Source organism: Oncorhynchus masou, chromosome 10, assembly GCF_036934945.1.
Source record: "Oncorhynchus masou masou isolate Uvic2021 chromosome 10, UVic_Omas_1.1, whole genome shotgun sequence".
Classification (NCBI taxonomy): domain Eukaryota; kingdom Metazoa; phylum Chordata; class Actinopteri; order Salmoniformes; family Salmonidae; genus Oncorhynchus; species Oncorhynchus masou.
The window spans coordinates 46,374,954-46,396,146 of record NC_088221.1 but is presented as its reverse complement, the minus strand read 5'-3'; the positions used below and the strand labels follow the sequence as shown (position 1 = coordinate 46,396,146).

The window sequence follows — 21,193 nt, the reverse complement described above, 5'->3', positions numbered from 1 at the left end:
TGAACACTAATAACGACATGTGATCAATGTTTAGTCTTTCTATCACCCTCTTGTCTAATGATTAGTGTTGTTTACTCAGTGCTCCTGCTTTACTGTCTGCAGGCAGACTGGACTGGCTCCAGAGTTCAATTTAATGAACCTTGATAAGTCAAGAAACAGATGCCTGCACAGATGGCTCTAATTCAGATTTATTTGAATTATGCAATGAAATTCTCTCCCTTGATAGTGTATAGCGGTGTGAAACCTCATACTGTTGAATCCATTTTGTGTCATCCTCTTCCATACCAAACAATGCTACAGTGTATCCTGCTGAATTACCTGCCATAGCCACTCACAGAGACCGTTATTGACACGTCTCCAAGTGGATGGTTTGAATCCAAACTGGATTCTGGAAGGAAAACAAAAACCATCTGACATTCTTGAGCTTTGCTGGCTGGTGAAATCATGATAAGATAAGACAGCGTTGAGGTTGATAGGACAGCGTTGAGGTTGATAGGACAGCGTTGAGGTTGATAGGACAGCGTTGAGGTTGATAGGACAGCGTTGAGGTTGATAGGACAGCGTTGAGGTTGATAGGACAGCGTTGAGGTTGATAGGACAGCGTTGAGGTTGATAGGACAGCGTTGAGGTTGTGTCACGAGAATTTTCAATCCCAATGATAATAGCTGACAATCAATAGCTCTGACCAATCCCTGGTCTGTAAGACCATGGGTTTAATAATAATTAGTCAAAGACTCAGCTTATGCAAAAAGATAGTACAGTTTATTCACCAGAACGTTCTGAAGTCCATTATACAAAGACATCCATTTTATAGCTGTGCACATACTTCCACACAAACAGTAGGTATTCTACGCACATACATACACAGAAACAGTAGGTGAGTTTTATCCTTCTCCATAGTTCTCACCACTGTGTATCACTACCTAGCCGACAGTTCCATTCCCCGAGATTAGGGAAACCTTGAGAAGTACTCCCTGTGCTCTCATAGGTTCCTCAGAGGCCGAGCCAGGTCGGTCCAAACACAGTTGGATTGTTCTCGTTTTTTTTCTTCGGCACACATACAAGTTCAAATCCGAAGCTACGCCTTGCTCAGACAGTCTTTGTTTTTCCACTATACAAATACATTGTTTAATCTAATTCTGACTAAAACTACACACGTCATCCGATTGTAATTTTATGATTCTAATCAATTTCATACAATTATAAGGTTTCAGAGTGGAATTATTTTATCATTGTCTTTCAACATATACATTATTTTATCAGGTTGATAGGACAGAGCTGAGGCTTCATGGGCGTGGTTAATAGCACAGAGTTGAGGTTTCATGTGTGAGATTGATAGGACAGGGTTGAGGTTAATAGGAAAGAGTTGAGGATTCATATGCATGGTTGATAGGACAGAATTGAGATTTCATGTGTGTGGTTTATAGGACTGAGTTGAGGTTGATAGGACAGAGTTGAGGATTCATGTGCGCGGTTGATAGGACAGTTGAGGATTAATGTTCTTGGTTGATAGGACAGAGTTGAGGATTCATGTGTGTGGTTGATAGGACAGAGTTGAGGTTGATAGGACAGAGTTGAGGTTGATAGGACAGAGTTGAGGTTGATAGAACAGAGTTGAGGATTCATGTGTGTGGTTGATAGCACAGAGTTGAGGTTGATAGGACAGAGTTGAGGATTCATGTGTGTGGTTGATAGGACAGATTTGAGGATTCATATGCGTGGTTGATAGGACAGGGTTGAGGTTAATAGGACAGGGTTGAGGTTGATAGGACAGGGTTGAGGTTGATAGAACAGGGTTGAGGTTGATAGAACAGGGTTGAGGTTGATAGGACAGAGTTGAGGATTCATGTGTGTGGTTGATAGGACAGAGTTGAGTTTGATAGGGCAGGGTTGAGGTTGATAGGGCAGGGTTGAGGTTGATAGGGCAGGGTTGAAGTTGATAGGACAGGGTTGAGGTTGATAGGACAGGGTAGAGTTTGATAGAACAGGGTTGAGGTTGATAGGAAAGAGTTGAGGAATCATGTGTGTGGTTGATAGGACAGGGTTGAGGTTGATAGGACAGGGTTGAGGTTGATAGGACAGGGTTGAGGTTGATAGGACAGAGTTGAGGTTTCATGTGCATGGTTGATAGGACAGGGTTGAGGTTGGTAGGACAGGGTTGAGGATTCATGTGCGTGGTTGATAGGACAAAGTTGAGGTTTCATGTGCGTGGTTGATAGGACAGGGTAGAGGTTGATAGGACAGAGTTGAGGTTGATAGGACAGGGTAGAGTTTGATAGGACAGGGTAGAGGTTGATAGAACAGAGTTGAGGTTGATAGGACAGGGTTGAGGATTCATATGCATGGTTGATAGGACAGAGTTGAGGTTTCATGTGCATGGTTGATAGGACAGGGTAGAGGTTGATAGGACAGAGTTGAGGTTGATAGGACAGGGTAGAGGTTGATAGGACAGAGTTGAGGTTGATAGGACAGGGTTGAGGTTGATAGGACAGGGTTGAGGTTGATAGGATAGGATAGGGTTGAGGTTGATAGGACAGGGTTGAGGTTGATAGGACAGGGTTGAGGTTGATAGGACAGGGTTGAGATTTCATGTAGGGATGTGCCAAAAGTAACATTTTCCTTACCTTTTATGCTACCATTTTTTTTATTGCTCAAACATTAAAAAGAACATAAAATGATGTGATTCACAATTCAGATATGGTCCTGCGTATGCCCATAAGTGGCAATGCAGTTCAATCTACTGCAGTCCTGGCAACCTACCAGACAACACTCACGTTACTACTGTCCTCCACCCACTCAGAAACGATGGTATTAATGCCGTTTTACGTTCTCTGTTGTCTCTCTCCTCCATGCACTCAGTTTTCAGTGCATGGGACTTCATGGCTCACTTCTCATCAATGTGATGGCTCATTGCAGAGATGTATGACTGTGTGTTCATAGACGTTCAACAATATGTTGTTGACACCATGTATGGTGTTTAATAAGAGCTTGTGGGGGTAGTTTTACAACAGTGAACATTTGGTAGTATAGCCTATTTGGAAAGAATAAGGAAGAGTTTTGAGGTCCTTGGCTTAGTGTTCTCCATTATGCCTTTATGTTTACCAGAAGGTCCTCAAGGCAAAAGGATACCTTACAGAATCCCTGGCATTAGTGTTTTTTATTTACATTTATTACACAGTCACACGGCTCATAAAATATCAGAGATGATATACTGCGTTGTATTACATTGACATTTTAGTCATTTAGCTGCAGACTCTCTTATCCGGAGTGACTTGCAGTAGCATTAAGGGTTAAGTGCCTAGCTCAAATCTACAGCTTTTTCACCGTGTCGGCTCTGGGATTCGAACCAGAGATCTTTCGGTTACTGGCTCAAGTCTCTAACCGCTGAGCTGCGTGGCGCACCATTGTTGAATTTAGTAATCCATTTCCACCTTGCATTTCAAACCTACGATTTGTGCAGATGTTGTTCATAGTTTACTTATTCACCAAGTTTGATAGGACAGAGTTGAGATTGATAGGACAGGGTAGAAGTTGATAGGACAGAGTTGAAGTTGATAGGAGAGGGTAGAGGTTGATAGGAGAGGGTAGAGGTTGATAGGACAAGGGTAGAGGTTGATAGGAGAGGGTAGAGGTTGATTGGACGGAGTTGAAGTTGATAGGACAGGGTAGAGGTTGATAGGACAGGGTAGAGGTTGATATCAACTCTACCATAAAGGCCTGATTTGGTGGAGTGCTTCAGAGATGGTTGTCCTTCTGGAAGTTTCTCCCATTTACACAGAGGATCTCTGGAGCTCTGTCAGAGTAACCATCAGGTTATTGGTCACCTCCCTGGCCAAGGCCCTTCTCCCCCAATTGCTCAGTTTGGCCTCGCGGCCAACTCTACATAAGTATTCAGACTCTTTGCAATGAGACTCCAAATGGAGCTCAGGTGCATCCTGTTTCCATTGATCATCCTTGAGATATTTCTACAACTTGATTGGAGTCCTCTGACATGTTTTGGAAAGACACACACCTGTCTATATAAAGTCCCACTGTTGACAGTGCATGTCAGAGCAAAAACCAAGCCATGAGGTCGAAGGAATTGTTCGTAGAGCTCCGAGACTGTATTGTGTCGAGGCACAGATCTGGGGAAGAGTACCAAAACATTTCTGCAGCATTGAAGGTTCCCAAGAACACAGTGACCTCCATCATTCTTAAACTGAAGAAGCTTAAACCTAAGCGTAAACCCAAACTTCCTGTATGTTCCAAAGAGTGATTTTGCTTCAGATGTTGAAAAAGATTTGTCGTATTACCAGACTTCATAGTCACCTGTCTACGGCACAATTTGCACCGAACATTGCTCTGCTCTTTGTCGGACTTCAAAAAGCCAAGCCACTTCGAAATTACTGAAACAGTTTAACCCTTTTTATCAATAATTTCTTTGTTGGAAGCTGCTCCTTCTCCATGGCTATCACCTCCACTGTTTTAGCCTAAAATCACTCATTTTCGTGGTTAATAGTGGCTACTCCATCACTCGAGGTACTAAATGGTTTTTAGTGGGCGTGTACCTCTCCACGTGCATATTGTCACTTCTCCGCACGTTCCTGCTGCGTCACAGAGGTGAAATGGACGGTTGGACCTAATTATTCTATATCGACATTATCGAAAATGAATCTAAATGTTTTTATATCGTTACTGAGGGAAGTAATTACCTCGATAATTATTGATATTAATTTATCGCCCAGCCCTATTTCAGCATATATATTTTCCAAGATAAGCTTAGCTAGAACACATTTTTATGATGATCAATAATTGCTTTTATAAAAGACTGAATTATACATCTCAGAATAAGAACACAGAATGTGGTGAATGTACAAGATTCTGAAGCTAAGATATGATACATTAATATCCATCACATCATCAACCGTTATGGGTTGTTACTGACATCATTAATATCCATCACATCATCAACCGTTATGGGATGTTACTGACATCATTAATATCCATCACATCATCAACCGTTATGGGATGTTACTGACATCATTAATATCCAGCGTCGAGCAATCCCGTATCCGGGAGCGTAATCATAGCCTCAAGCTCATTAGCATAACGCAACGTTAACTATTCATGAAAATCGCAAACAAAATTAAATAAATATTGGCTCACAAGCTTAGCCTTTTGTTAACAACACTGTCATCTCAGATTTTCAAAATATGCTTTTCAACCATAGCTACACAAGCATTTGTGTAAGAGTATTGATAGCTAGCATAGCATTAAGCCTAGCATTCAGCAGGCAACATTTTCACAAAAACAAGAAAAGCATTCAAATAAAATAATTTACCTTTGAAGAACTTCGGATGTTTTCAATGAGGAGACTCAGTTAGATAGCAAATGTTCAGTTTTTCCAAAAAGATTATTTGTGTAGGAGAAATCGCTCCGTTTTGTTCATCACCTTTGGCTAAGAAAACCCCCCGAAAATTCAGTCATTACAACGCAAACTTTTTTCCAAATTAACTCCATAATATCGACAGAAACATGGCAAACGTTGTTTAGAATCAATCCTCAAGGTGTTTTTCACATATCTATCGATGATAAATCATTCGTGGCAGTTGACTTTCTCTTCTGAATCAAATGGAAACGCGCATGCAGCTGGAGATTACGCAATAATTTTGACGGAGGACACCAGGCGGACACCTGGTAAATGTAGTCTCTTATGGTCAATCTTCCAATGATATGCCTACAAATACGTCACAATGTTGCAGACATCTTGGGGAAACGACAGAAAGTGTAGGCTCATTCCTGGCGCATTCACAGCCATATAAGGAGACATTGGAACACAGCGCATTCAAAATCTGGGCCATTTCCTGTATGAAATTTCATCTTGGTTTCGCCTGTAGCATTAGTTCTGGGGCACTCTCAGACAATATCTTTGCAGTTTTGGAAACGTCAGAGTGTTTTCTTTCCATAGCTGTCTATTATATGTATAGTCGAGCATCTTTTCGTGCAAAATATCTTGTTTAAAACGGGAACGTTTTTCATCCAAAAATGAAATACTGCCCCCAGAGTTTCAAGATTAAGGACTTGTTCGTAAGCATTTCACTGTAAGTTCTACTCCTATTGTATTCGGTGCACGAGACAAATAAAATGTTATTTGATTTGATTTTATATCATAACGCTGAAAATGGATACTAACATTTGAAAAAGAGAAACCAATTATAGACCATATAAAACCTTTACAGAGAAAGTTTCGAGATGATCCAATGTAAGGTTCAAGTTTTACAAAAACGTTTCTTAAAAATATGGTATGGATGTTACATCGCCTGTTCCAGTTACCCCCTTGTCTTTACAAGACTGTAGAAGATGCAAACAAAACTCAAGACATTTCAATTTGGTCTGTAATGCGTCATTAACATCTCATCTTCATAACTAACACAAACTCTGTGAGCCATGAAATATGATTGACTGACGAGACTTTTTTGAGACTTGGGCCTCTATTTTAACAAACCTAACGCAATGGTAAATCTAAGCGCTGGGAAAGTATTCATACCCCTTGACTTATTCCACATTTTGTTGTGCTACAGCCTGAATTCAACATTCATTCTCTTGTCCCTCTGCAGACGTGTTGAGCAATATGTTCGGAGCTCGGAATCGCTATTGAATTGCAGTATCTAATCTCAATAGCATACATATAGAATCGTGATACCTATTGAATTGCAGTATCTAATCTCAATAGCATACATATAGAATCGTGATACCTATTGAATTGCAGTATCTAATCTCAATAGCATACATATAGAATCGTGATACCTATTGAATTGCAGTATCTAATCTCAATAGCATACATATAGAATCGTGATACCTATAGAATCGCAACACGTATCGTATCGGCACCTATGTATCGTGAGGTCCCTGGCAATTCCCAGCCCTACTCGTATATCTCCCCATGTTATAAAACCTAATAATTGTTGAAGAAAGAGCTGATCAATCTGAAAGTCTCAATCTTGTTTGGAATCGTGTACTCTTCCTTTGTGCAGCTCTCATGAAGGAAAATGAAAACGTGACTAACATTAATGGTAAAGCACTGCATCAATCACTTTTTATTTGTGTTTATTTTGTCCTTGGGTTGTCTTGTCTTGGCTAATTAAGTCTGTCCCATTAAGGGGATTTAACCATCACATTTTATAATGGACCTATTGGATTTGACAGCCTTGGAGTAGGCAGCATCAACATATTTTTTAACAGCTGGAGAGAAGAGAGTGAGAGAGGGTATTTACACTGATTTATTACTGTCCTCTATCAATCCTTGACACAGGAAAGACATGATGATTTGACTATAATCTAATTTAACTGAAGGGTTTTATTCAGTGTTGAAAGTGGAGGGTATACGCTGAATACCCACTTAATCGCCACGGATACGTGTGAAAGTAGTGTAGTGGAGGGTATACACCTTATCAATTAATAGAGCTGATGGAACAGATGTGGAATGTTATGAAGCTTAAAATGTTGATAAACTATTGTTTGAATGTGCACACGGCAGGAGGCCTATGTGTGAATGTTTCAAAATGCAATTTGTGCACGAGAAACACTGTTCTAAAACGTGCACCGTGGTTCCAATGGACAGAGATAGAAATGTCTGTTATAAAGAGGGGAGATCTAAAGATGCAACAACTATTATGGGATGTTAATATGACTTGGATAATGCCTTTGGCTGCTGGACAATGAAAGGGGGCGGCAGGCTAGCCTAGTGGTTAGAGCGTTGGACATGTAACCGAAAGGTTGCAAGATCGAATCCCGGAGCTGGTGAGGTAAAACCAACTGTCGCTCTACTCCTGAATAAGGCAGTTACAGTTCCTAGGCCTTCATTGTAAATAAGAATTAGTTCTTAACTGACTTTCCTAGTTAAATAAAGATTAAATAAATAAACAAAATAAAAAATAAAGTTCACAGAACCAGGAGAACACATAATGAGTAAGTCGTTATAAAATAATTGCCTCCACGTTTCTATGGTGGGATTTTGTCCATAGGCTTCTACTTTGAAGCAAGGTAAGATGCCTCATCATATGAAATAAAACGTCCAGGTTTCAAACAATTCAGGAAAAATATAGCGATGCTAATGATAGATGGTAGATGGAACGGCTTTCCCAAAATTTTTCTCTATTAATTGTTAACTAGCTACAAAGCTAGCCTATGCCTACCTGTCAGGATGATGTGATTATATCATCAATCCAGTGGCTATTTATTTTGCAAACTCCATCTCATGCGCTAATCAAACAGTAGTGCTAGGTGCCTACACACTTGAATTAAAGGGGAACTACTCTCAGAAATCAAAATGTATTAGATTTTTACTTAGACCTCAAAAGTGGTCTCCCTGATGTGGTTTAAGCATTGGTATGGACTTAGAACATACAATTGTGTTGTTTTTATGTAAAATAAGTCAAATAAAAAATTGTGACTTTGAGAACACAAATCTGGAAAAAAAATCGGGGGGAATCTGAAACCTGTGAATTTCTGACACAGTTTATCTGTTTCAATAGTAGGCCTACTATTATCCTACTGAACAGTACAGCTTGGGTTGGCCTGACTGTGAAAGACCAATATGGGCTTCATCATTTTAGATCATTCAGAGTGTATGTCACTGCTTCTCATAAAATTGTTCACGAAGGGGGCCTTTGTCCTTCACCTGGTGGGCCGTTTGGAAATGTTTGGGCGAAATTAGAGTCCAGGCTCCACGACACCACTGTATTTACCGTAGCTACAAAGTCTTATCGCTTTTACAACATGTTCTTTGTGATTTTAGCTGATGTTATCCTTTTGCCCGTTTTGATTGGTTTTGAACTGAGGAAAGGACATGTTTGGATATTCAAATGTTAAGATTTTCCTAAAGCCATCTAGAACTGTGTGAGGACGAACTCCCACTATTGGTAAAAAGGACTAGCCAGTCCATGTATTCTGGTTATTTCTCAGTCGGTTCTTATGTGTCAGTGTAAACACCTCTAACGTAGCAGTAAGAGACTTGCATGCAAAGGCATTCTGGGGATGTTTTGCATGCTGTTCATTGCAGTGTTATCAATTGGCTTTGTTTGGTGTCATTTCTCCTGGTTGTAAAAAGAACCAAGAGCAAGGTCCTGCTGGGTAACTGATGTTTGACTAGGGTCTGTCACCAATCCGCTGGACACAAGTGTCATTCAGTGTCTCTACTTGGAGCTGCTCAAGGCATTCTTTAGACCAAACTGTAAAAAGTGACAATATGCTACTGTTCAGTCAATGTGAATCAAACACAGTCAATATTCAGATTCAACCTAAAACAGGAACCAGCTATTTGAAATGTCCTCATTTTATATTTTTCTCTGAATGACGCTAATACCTAGAATTTTGTGAGAAGTTGAGCTACAAGGATTAGATGGGAAGAATTCAACTTCCCTTTCAAGCTGAACATAACATAGCTCGCTTTCTGTATGCATTAGCTTAGCGCTTGATGATTACAACAGTTCTCAGTACAGAGGAAGTGTTGACTTCTGTTGTTTCATCAACATTAGCCTAATCAGCTCACAACTTCTGTCTCCAGACTAGCCTATAGTGAGTGGCCTAATATACAGTCAGGTCCGTAATCGTTGGCACCCTTGATCATAGCTGCGGGAAGTGCTGAAGGTGTTGCAGCACACCCTGGTGGTGAGGTGGCAAAACTGCAAGCATCTGTGTTGCAATTTGTAAACAACGAATACATCATTTCTCCGTTAAATTATTATTGTGAATAAGAATGAGATTGGGGAGAGTGAAAATTGCATTTTATTACACCTACACTTATACAATTTAAATGTGTGATTTTGTTACTCTTGTAATGGGCTCAAAACCATTCCATATATGTATACACAGCAGTCAGCAGTTTGTCTTGTCAATTTGACTGTGTTCAGGTGTGTTAGTAATTGATTTGAATTGATTGATTGAATTGATTGATTGTCTTGAAAGGTGGTCTGTTTTGAATAGTGGGTGCGGAATGCATGGAAGAGGTAGACATGCTATATGCTCTGCGGGAAAAGTGTTTTTGTTTTAATAACCTTTTAGCATGGTCTGTTTTAACCTCTTTAAAACCATCTGTTTTATAGCCTAATAAATATTTATTTAATTCTGACAATTGTCAGTCCAGTTATTCTTGTTTAATCTCTTGATTTGTACGGGGTACGGCCAGCTGTGTCACAGGGGGAGAAATAAAACATGGGATATTTATATATGGGTCCCATTGTGCATGTAGAGCTCACAGCTCTGTGATATGTTCTTATATATATATTCAGTTGTGGGGGGTTGGATTCGGACACGCACTCTGCTGTACGATAGACAGTTTAGTTTGTGTTAAGTCAGGCCTCTCTCTCCTTCTCGCTCTCCCCCCTCTCTCTGTCCCTCTCCCCCAGGGTCTAAAATTAGCACCCGCCAAATGCGGGTAGATTTGGGCATTTCATTAGCCAGTAAAAAGTGAAGTATGATCATGGAAAAATAAACTCTGCAGTAGCTGTTTTCAAAGTGTTTCTGCCTGACGCTGCAACACTGCATGGCTGGGGACTGTGCGCACCTGAAGAGCTGAGTGACATATTCATTTTTAGAAGCGCTGCGCGGAGGCATTAAAGTTGTTCTAATTTACTTGAAACAAAAGTTTACTGAAGTGAAACTTTGTTGTTGTGTTTCTTGGCTATTTACATTGTTTTGTTCGCAAGCTAGGTTGTTTTTCAATGTTTGAGTTTCCACTGCTAGGGAAGAGAAGCAACGGGGATACTAGTCAGACTCAATCTCACAGGCATAAACAGGGTTGCCAGGTCTCGCTAAAATGTATAGCCCATGACCTCGTGAAACCTGCCCACAAGGAAAACTAGCCCTATTTATTATTATTTTACAGCAAGAGATGCCTTGCCACATTTATCCACCCCTTTTCCATAACGTTATCGAGCGAATGAAGGAATATCGACTTAATTCGTTGGAACGCAGACTAAGAAACAAAATGTGCTTTTCCATCAAAATAATAATTATTGCAACCTTAAGAATATGTCCCAAGAGAAAAGATAATACACCCTTTTTAAACTTGCCAGATCATTTTCCGTCAATGGATGTCAATTGGACTTGTTTTTCTGCAATGATTAAGCAATAAGGCCCGAGGAGGTGTGGTAGGCTATATGGCCAATATATAATAATATATACAATAATATATAGCATGGCTAAGGGCTGTTCTTAGGACACCAACCCCAGAGGTGCCTTTTGTCATACCCGTGGTATACGGTCTGATATACCGTGGCTTTCAACCAATCAGCATTAATGGCTCAAACCACCCAGTTTATAATGTCTACCTGAATAAATCCAGATTGGGTGTGTGCATAACTATAGATAAATCCGAAAGGAGAGTTTGAGTGATGTGAAGTTGGGCAGAGGATCTCTGTGCAAGAAACACAAACTTTTTTAACCCCCTAAAAAATGTATTATAATAATAATCTAAAAAAAAACGGACTCATTTCTAAAAATTAATTTTAGGCTATTTTCTGGGAATTGTGTGGTTATTATGTGTCAGATGTCAAGATTACAGACCATTATAAATGGCCTATTTGTGAGATTGACTTGTTATTTCTATATACATAGACTACTGACTAAAATCTGGGTTTATAATTGCATTTCAACTTTATTATTATTATTTATTTAATTTAAGTAGGCAAGTCAGTTAAGAACAAATTCTTATTTACAATGACGGCCAACCAAAAAGCAAAAGGCCTCTTGTGGAGACGTGGGCTGGGATTAAAAATAAAAATGAATTAAATGAAAATATAGGACAAAACACACATCACGACAAGAGAGACAACACTACTTAATTGCCATGGTTTGCTGAGCTAGTAGCCTATAGCCCCTGACATCTCATTTCAGGGAAAAGTCAACAATGAAACTGACATTAAAGGTGGAGCAGTTGATCTGTGACCATGATCACAATTGATAACTTCCAAATGAATGAACTACACATGGCCATTAATAACAGCATAATAACACAAGGCAGCAACAATAAACTGAAGTTATGGGCTAGGTATTACATCTGTTTGCCAGCTCCAGGTAGGCTACACAAGTGACTCCAGCGATATTGTCATTTAAACATATTTATTGTATAAAATGGTAGCCTACAATGGCATATAAATGAATTGCCTATTTGATGGCCAACAGATGCAAATGTATCATTTACCAGTCAAAAGTTTGGACACACCTATTCATTCTAGGGTTGTTTTTTAATTTATTTTATTTTTTAGTATTTTCTACATTGTAAAACAAATAAAAAATATATTTTATATTTTTCAAAGTAGCCACCCTTCGCCTTGATGATAGCTTTGCACACTCTTGGCATTCTCTCAACTAGCTTCATGAGGTAGTCACCTGGAATGCATTTCTATTAACAGACTCATTCTTTCCTTAATGAGTCTGAGCCAATCAGTTGTGTTGTGACAAGGCAGGGGTGGGGTGGTATACAGAAGATAGCCCTATTTGGTAAAGGACCAAGTCCATATTATGTCAAGGACAGCTCAAATAGGCAGAGAGAAACAACAGTCCATCATTACCTTAAGACATGAAGGTCAGTCAATCTGGAAAATGTCAAGAACTTCGAAAGTTTCTTCCAAGTGCAGTCGCAAAAACCATCAAGCGCTATAATGAAACTGGCTCTCATGAGGACCGCCACAGGAAAGGAAGACCCAGAGTCACCTCTGCTGCAGAGGATAAATTCATTAGAGTTACCAGCCTCAGAAATTGCATCCCACATAAATGCTTCAGAGTTCAAATAACAGTCACATCTCAAAATTAACTGTTTAGAGCAGACCGCATGAATCAGGCCTTCATGGTCTAATTGCTGCAAAGAAACCACTACTAAAGGACACCAATAAGAAGAGACTAGCTTTGGCCAAGAAACACGAGCAATGGACATTAGACCGGTGGAAATGTTTCCTTTGGTCTGATGAGTCCAAATTTGAGATTTTTGGTTCCAACCGCCGTGTCTTTGTGAGACGCAGAGTAGGTGAATGGATGATCTCTGCATGTGTGGTTCCCACCGTGAAGCATGGAGGAGGTGTGATGGTGTAGGGGTGCTTTGCTGGTGAGCCTGTCAGTGATTTATTTAGAATTCAAGGCGTACTTAACCAGCATGGCTACCACAGCATTCTGCAGTGATACGTCATCCCATCTGGTGTGCGCTTAGTGGGACTTTAATTTGTTTTCTATCAGGACATCGACTCAACAAACCTTCAGGCTGTGTTTGGGCTATTTGAAATCAATTCAAATTATATTGGTCACATACACATGGTTAACAGATGTTAATGCTAGCGAGTGTAGCGAAATGCTTGTGCTTCTGGTTCCGACCGTTCAGTAATATGTAACAAGTAATCTATCAATTTCACAACAACTACCTCATACACACAAGTGTAAAGGAATGAATAATAATATGTACATATAAAGATATGGATGAGCGATGGTCGAACGGCATAGGCAAGATAGATGGTATAGAGATGGTATAGATGTAGATGGCAAGATGCAATAGATGGTATAGAGTACAGTATATACATATGAGATGAGTAATGTAGGATATGTAAACATTATATAAAGTGGCATTGTTTAAAGTGACTAGTGATACATTTATGACATCCACTTTTTTATTATTAAAGTGGCTAGAGATGTGAGACAGTATGTTGGCAGCAGCCACTCTCCTTGACTTGACCAAGAAGGAGAGTGATCAGATGACCTGGCTTCCACAATCACCCAACCTCAACCCAGTTGAAATGGTTTGGGGTGAGTTAGACCGCAGAGTGAAGGAAAAGCAGCCAACAAGTGCTCAGCATACGTGGGAACTTCTTCTGACTGTTGGAAAAGCATTCCAGGTGAAGCTTGTTGAGAGAATGCCCAGAGTGTCCAAAGCTATCATCAAGGCAAAGGGTGGCTACTTTGAAGAATCTCAAATATAAAATATATTTAGATTTGTTTAACACTTTTTTTGGTTACTACATGATTCCATATGTGTTATTTCATAGTTTTGATGTCTTCTACAATGTAGAATAAATGAGCGCATTGAACAAAGGGAAAGACATGGTCAATGTAGCACTTCTTTGACTTACTGTTTTGAGGTGAAGAAAAGATCACTAAGAAGTTCAGCCAAATAGTGGTGGTGAGTTAAGACAATCAGAAATCAGACATCCCCAAATTTCCTACATTGTCGCGCAGCAGGCGAGTTAGCCTACACAGGCACTTACTCTCCTTCAACATTAAGAGGACAGAGAAACCAGACACACGCTCATTGCTAACATGAAGCGCTACAAACACACTCAGTGTATTGATAAAATGTAGTGTAGGCTGCTACTGTGTACAGGGAGAGGGAGACACTGCAGGTTCATTGGACCCTGAGGACCAGAGCTGAATTTCACAGTAGGCAACGTAACACATAACCCATAACAGCAGTCTATTCCAATGGTGAAACCAAAGACAGGAATAGACGAGTGACTGATGCCAGGCCTACGTCTGGTAGAGTGAATAACGGACTGTGTAAAAAGACATGTTGGGGCTGCAGGGTAGCCTAGTGGTTAGAGTGTTGGACTAGTAACCGAAAGGTCTCATGTTCAAATCCTCGAGCTGACAAGGTACAAATCTGTCGTTCTGCCCCTGAACAGGCAGTTAACCCACTGTTCTTAGGCCGTCATTGAAAATAAGAATTAGTTCTTAACTGACTTGCCTAGTTAAATAAAGGTAAAATTAAAATAATAAATGTTGATAGGGTAGAATCAGGGGCCTTGTTTCCTTCCACAGGGATTAGTTTGGCTGATCACCACGCTCTTTCCGTGTAACCATAGTTACAGTAGGCCTCGTTCTTACAGGAAAGAGCTGATTCAGAAGGACTCCTTATTTCAATAACAGGATACATCGGTATAGTCTTAACGACACACCCCTGAGTGTGCCAGTCCCCCCCCCCACACACACAGAGAGTTCCATCTATATTTCAGATCCATTTAGCATGTCACCATCCCCTGTCTTTAACCAACTAGGAACTAAGCTGAGACAAACCCTTAGCCCATTGTGATAATTATAGCTTTCTAATAGGTCACTTCCTCTGTCTAGGAAGTAGTCATGGAGATATAGGACTATAGGTCACTTCCTCTTCTGTCTAGGAAGAAGAGAAACGTGGTTAGAGCACAGTACAGTAGAGCTCAGTTGAGTATGTATGAGTACATTTACATATTAGTCATTTAGCAGACGATTCAAGTTTGGAACATCACAGTAGAGCACAGAACAGTAGAACACAATTCAGTACAGCACAGTAGATATGTTCAGTAGAATACAGTACAATACAGTATATTTTACTGTACTCTAATCTAGTGTGCTGTACTGTACTTTTCTTTACTGTTCTGTACTGTTCTGTGTTGTCCAAATTTGCGAAACATAGACATCTATGATTGGTCCAGATTTGGTCCGGCCTGGGCTGACCAAATCAGCATCTGTGGACGTCCGGTGTGGGTCGGTTATCCATGGGCGAGGATGTTTGTTGCAGCAAATGGAAAGAGGCTAGGTGGTAGGTGTCAGTAAGAGCCGGGAGAGGTGACATTAGCTGGAGAGAGAAAAGAGAGAGCGGAAGGGAGAGGGAGAGGTTGACTGTTTTCACAGTATTGCTTTGACCACCAGATGACAGAAAGAGAAAAAACAGTTACGGCCGGGACGATACCAGTATCTTGATCTTTTTTCCATTGAAAAGATGAAAACACAAAGCAGACCAAACTCCTAGGTCCTTTAAAAACCTGCTGTATATAAAATATAGTGTGTTTTAGTTTTTGGAAATAAATAAATGTGAATCCGGACGACAAAATATATATTTTTCCAAATTTAGGGCTGATTTCCCTAAGTTAAATCCGCTTCGTGTTTAGTTTCCTTTCAAGGGTACTAAAGAGTATCGTGATACTGGCATCGTACCGGTCTTAATATGAGCTGAGTATAACAGTATGCCAGTGGAAGGGAGGACAGTAGCAGGTGACCCAACTGTGGTTTGTAACTTCTATTATTTCCCGTTCTGGCCAGTTGATTTGCATTAGGCCTAATTACCGATTTGGGAACAGAATTATGAGTTTTAATCTCTTAATTATTCTTAAACAAACTTGATATCAGTAAAAACATAAGTATTGGTAGGTCTACCTCTACTTGTTACTCCTGTGAACATTCATTATCCTCCCTCATGAGGGGCAGAAATGAGAAAAGACCAGAAATCAAAGCCTTTGGTTATTCCAAATTATTTGAAAATTGGCTGAAAAATGTATGTATTTATTTTTATTTAACCTTTATTTAATCAGGTAGGCCAGTTGAGAACAAGTTCTCATTTACAACTGCGACCTGGCCAAGATAAAACAAAGCAGTGTGACAAAAACAACAACACAGAGTTACACATAAACAAACGTACAGTCAATAACACAATAGAAAAATCTATGTACAGTGTGTGCAAATGTAGAAGGAGTAGGGAGGTAAGGCAATAAATAGGCCATAGAGGCTAAATAATTACAATTTAGTTTTAACACTGGAGTGATCGATGTGCAGATGAGCAAGTAGTGTGCAAGTAGAGATACTGGGGTTTAAAAGAGCAAGAGGATAAATAACAATATGGGGACGAGGTAGTTGGGTGGGCTATTTACAGATGGGCTGTGTACAGTGATCGGTGAGCTGCTCTGACAGCTGATGCTTGAACTTAGAGAAGGAGATATAAGTCTCCAGCTTCAGTGATTTTTGCAGTTCGTTCCAGTCATTGGCAGCAGAGAACTGGAAGGAAAGGTGGCCAAAGGACGTGTTGGCTTTGGGGATGACCAGTGATATATACCTGCTTGAACGCATGCTACTGGTGGGTGTTGCTATGGTGACCAGTGAGCTGAGATAAGGCGGGGCTTTACCTAGCAAAAACTTATAGATGACCTGGAGCCAGTGGGTTCGGCGACGAATATGCAGTGAGGGCCAGCCAACGAGTGTTATGATTGTCAAAATGATCGGACCAAGGTGCAGCGTGGTAGGCGTACATTTAATCTTTATTAAAAATGAACACCTAAAAACAATAAAAGGAAAACGAACGTAACGTTCGGTAGGCCACACAGAGCTGTACAAAAACAACACCCCACAAAACTAAGGTGGCAAAACAGGCTGCGATAGACAGCTGTCCCTGATTGAGAACCATACCTGGCCAAAACATAGAAATAAAGAACATAGAGTTTCCCACCCGAGTCACACCCTGACCAACCAAACATAGAGAATAAAAAGATCTCTACGGTCAGGGCGTGACAACGGGAGCATACAGGTCGCAGTGGTGGGTGTATATGGGGCTTTGGTGACAAAACGGATGGCAATGTAATAGACTACATCCAGTTTGCTGAGTAGAGTGTTGGAGGCTATTTTGTAAATGACATCGCCAAAGTCCAGGATCTGTAGGATGGTCAGTTTTACGAGGGTATGTTTGGCAGCATGAGTGAAGGAGACTTTGCTGCGAAATAGGAAGCAGATTCTAGATTTAATTTTGGATTGGAGATGCTTAATGTGAGTCTGGTGAGTTTACAGTCTAGCCAGACACAGGTATTTGTTGTTGTCCACATGTTGTAAGTCAGAACCGTCCAGAGTAGTGATGCTAGTCCGGTGGGAGGGTGCGGGCAGCAATTGGTCGAAGAGCATGCACTTAGTTTTACTAGCATTTAAAAGCAGTTGGAGGCCACGGAAGAAGTGTTGTATGGAATTGAAGCTTGTTTGGAGGTTTGTTAACACAGTGTCCAAAGAAGAGCCAGAAGTATACAGAATGGTGTCGTCTGTGTAGAGGCGGATCAGAGAGAATCACAAGCAGCAAGTGCGACATCATTGATATATACAGAAAAAAGAGTCAGCCCGAGAATTGAACCCTGTGGCACCCCCATAGAGTCTGCCAGAGGTCCGGACAACAGGCCCTCCAATTTGACACACTGAACGCTATCTGAGAAGTAGTTGGTGAACCAGGCGAGGCAGTCATTTGAGAAGCCAAGGCTATTGAGTCTGCCGATAAGAATGCTATGATTGACAGAGTCGAAAGCCTTGGCCAGGTCGATGAAGGCGGCTGCACAGTACTGTCTTTTATCGATGCCGGTTATGGTATCGTTTAGGACCTTGAGCGTGGCTGAGGTGCACCCATTACCAGCTCGGAAACCAGATTGCATAGTACGGTGGGATTCGAAATGGTCGGTGATCTGTTTACTCAGATGACTATAGCGATGTTTCTCTAATACAGTATGATGGCTATATAATGCAACCATTGACTCAGATGACTATAGTGATTATTCATTCCATATCCATTCAAAACATATCTTTCTCCTAACTCCAAACAATTGAATAATAATATTGATTAATTAGGTGGGTGCTAACAATTGTCCTGTATTACACATGTATAAGTGTGTATTATACGCATGTGGGAATTGGAATTACATATCCCATCTCCTCCTGAGACACCCTCGGAGAGTGGGGTCACAGCCAAGGTCAGCCATTGGCGCAATTAGGGTTTAGTGCCTTGCTCAAGGACACTTTGACAGATTTTTCAACTTGTCGGCTCGGGGATCGAACTAGCGACCTTTCGGTTACTTGCCCAACTTTCTAAACGCTAGGCTACCTGCCACCCCCTGGGCTACATTCGTGGCAAGCCTGGCATACAGCCTAAACTTGTTGGTGTTCCTGGTACTGCATAGACACCGTGTCTTGTTGGTGTTCCTGGTACTGCATAGACACTGTGTCTTGTCGGTGTTCCTGGTACTACATAGACACTGTGTCTTGTTGGTGTTCCTGGTACTGCATAGACACTGTGTCTTGTTGGTGTTCCTGGTACTGCATAGACACTATGTCTTGATGGTGTTCCTGGTACTGCATAGACACTGTGTCTTGTTGGTGTTCCTGGTACTGCATAGACACTATGTCTTGTTGGTGTTCCTGGTACTGCATAGACACTATGTCTTGATGGTGTTCCTGGTACTGCATAGACACTATGTCTTGTTGGTGTTCCTGGTACTGCATAGACACTGTGTCTTGTTGGTGTTCCTGGTACTGCATAGACACTGTGTCTTGTTGGTGTTCCTGGTACTGCATAGACACTGTGTCTTGTTGGTGTTCCTGGTACTGCATAGACACTGTGTCTTGTTGGTGTTCCTGGTACTGCATAGACACTGTGTCTTGTTGGTGTTCCTGGTACTGCATAGACACTGTCTTGTTGGTGTTTCAGGTCCTGGTACTGCATATACACTGTCTTGTTGTTGTTCCTGGTACTGCATAGACACTGTCTTGTTGGTATTCTTGGTACTGCATAGACACTGTGTCTTGTTGGTGTTCCTGGTACTGCATAGACACCGTGTCTTGTTGGTGTTCCTGGTACTGCATAGACACTATGTCTTGTTGGTGTTCCTGGTACTGCATAGACACTGTGTCTTGTTGGTGTTCCTGGTACTGCATAGACACTGTGTCTTGTTGGTGTTCCTGGTACTGCATAGACACTGTGTCTTGTTGGTGTTCCTGGTACTGCATAGACACTATGTCTTGTTGGTGTTCCTGGTACTGCATAGACACTATGTCTTGTTGGTGTTCCTGGTACTGCATAGACACTGTGTCTTGTCGGTGTTCCTGGTACTGCATAGACACTGTGTCTTGTTGGTGTTCCTGGTACTGCATAGACACTGTGTCTTGTTGGTGTTCCTGGTACTGCATAGACACTGTGTCTTGTTGGTGTTACTGGTACTGCATAGACACTATGTCTTGTTGGTGTTCCTGGTACTGCATAGACACTGTGTCTTGTTGGTGTTCCTGGTACTGCATAGACACTGTGTCTTGTTGGTGTTCCTGGTACTGCATAGACACTGTCTTGTTGGTGTTTCAGGTCCTGGTACTGCATATACACTGTCTTGTTGTTGTTCCTGGTACTGCATAGACACTGTCTTGTTGGTATTCTTGGTACTGCATAGACACTGTGTCTTGTTGGTGTTCCTGGTACTGCATAGACACCGTGTCTTGTTGGTGTTCCTGGTACTGCATAGACACTATGTCTTGTTGGTGTTCCTGGTACTGCATAGACACTGTGTCTTGTTGGTGTTCCTGGTACTGCATAGACACTGTGTCTTGTTGGTGTTCCTGGTACTGCATAGACACTGTGTCTTGTTGGTGTTCCTGGTACTGCATAGACACTGTGTCTTGTTGGTGTTCCTGGTACTGCATAGACACTATGTCTTGTTGGTGTTCCTGGTACTGCATAGACACTATGTCTTGTTGGTGTTCCTGGTACTGCATAGACACTGTGTCTTGTTGGTGTTCCTGGTACTGCATAGACACTGTGTCTTGTTGGTGTTCCTGGTACTGCATAGACACTGTGTCTTGTTGGTGTTCCTGGTACTGCATAGACACTGTGTCTTGTTGGTGTTCCTGGTACTGCATAGACACTGTGTCTTGTTGGTGTTTCAGGTCCTGGCACTGCATAGACACTATGTCTTGTTGGTGTTCCTGGTACTGCATAGACACTGTGTCTTGTTGGTGTTCCTGGTACTGCATAGACACTGTGTCTTGTTGGTGTTCCTGGTACTGCATAGACACTGTGTCTTGTTGGTGTTCCTGGTACTGCATAGACACTATGTCTTGTTGGTGTTCCTGGTACTGCATAGACACTGTGTCTTGTTGGTGTTCCTGGTACTGCATAGACACTGTGTCTTGTTGGTGTTTCAGGTCCTGGTACTGCATAGACACTATGTCTTGTTGGTGTTCCTGGTACTGCATAGACACTGTGTCTTGTTGGTGTTCCTGGTACTGCATAGACACTGTGTCTTGTTGGTGTTCCTGGTACTGCATAGACACTGTGTCTTGTTGGTGTTCCTGGTACTACATAGACACTGTGTCTTGTTGGTGTTCCTGGTACTGCATAGACACTGTGTCTTGTTGGTGTTCCTGGTACTGCATAGACACGGTGTCTGTCTTTGTATTGATTTGGTATCCTCTCCCGATTGGCATCTTTAACTCATTATCATAATGGTAATTAGATGCAGAGGGATTAATGTTGCCTGTGGGATCTGAGATGGCTAGTTTTCCCACTGCAATCGAGACGCTGATTACGCTCATGAATTAAGTGAACACATGGCGTTCTGCCACACAACAGAACTGGATAATTTACAAGGCCGAGTGGGTGTCCTGTGTCTCATCTCTGTCTGAGACGAGG

The 21,193-nt window shown here is 41.3% G+C and overlaps 1 protein-coding gene across 1 annotated transcript in view; it reads left to right on the top strand.

Annotated features, from left to right (window-relative positions):
- The window catches only part of LOC135547686 (oxysterol-binding protein-related protein 6-like), a 93,990-nt gene that overhangs the window by 6,210 nt on the left and 66,587 nt on the right, over window positions 1-21,193 (top strand). The window lies entirely within an intron of this gene.